The following is a 422-nucleotide window of genomic DNA, read 5'->3' as shown; positions in this document are numbered from 1 at the left end:
CCTTCCCCCCTGAGGCAGGGCCCGATCTCCTCCCGCCCCGCAGGACCTGAGCCCCCAGCCCCTCAGGGTGGGAGCTGACAGGACCCCGTCCCTCCCCTGCCCCCGGCCGTAGCAGGGTCTGCGCCCTCCTGCCCCCCGCCAGGACCCCTGCTCACAAACCAGAGCCCCCCCAGCACCGGCTGGGCTAGGCTGGGGAAGGGGCACCAGGAGCCTGCCTACCCTTCCAGGGAGGGAGATTCTCCAGCAGGCTCCATTGCCCTGCTGCAGTCGGCCATTTGCGCTCCTCCTCCTTCCCCCCTGCCTGCAGCAGAGCCAGGCCAAGCTGTGGGGGCTGCTTCCCACACAGCCCCAGACCCCCTCCCGCTGCCCGTGCCTGTGCAGGACTGGGATCCAGCCCAGGCCAGTGACCAGCACCGGGCACA

Source organism: Fulmarus glacialis, unplaced genomic scaffold, assembly GCF_000690835.1.
Source record: "Fulmarus glacialis isolate BGI_N327 unplaced genomic scaffold, ASM69083v1 scaffold24634, whole genome shotgun sequence".
Classification (NCBI taxonomy): domain Eukaryota; kingdom Metazoa; phylum Chordata; class Aves; order Procellariiformes; family Procellariidae; genus Fulmarus; species Fulmarus glacialis.
The sequence above is the reverse complement of the archived record's forward strand: the minus strand, read 5'-3'. Positions refer to the sequence as shown.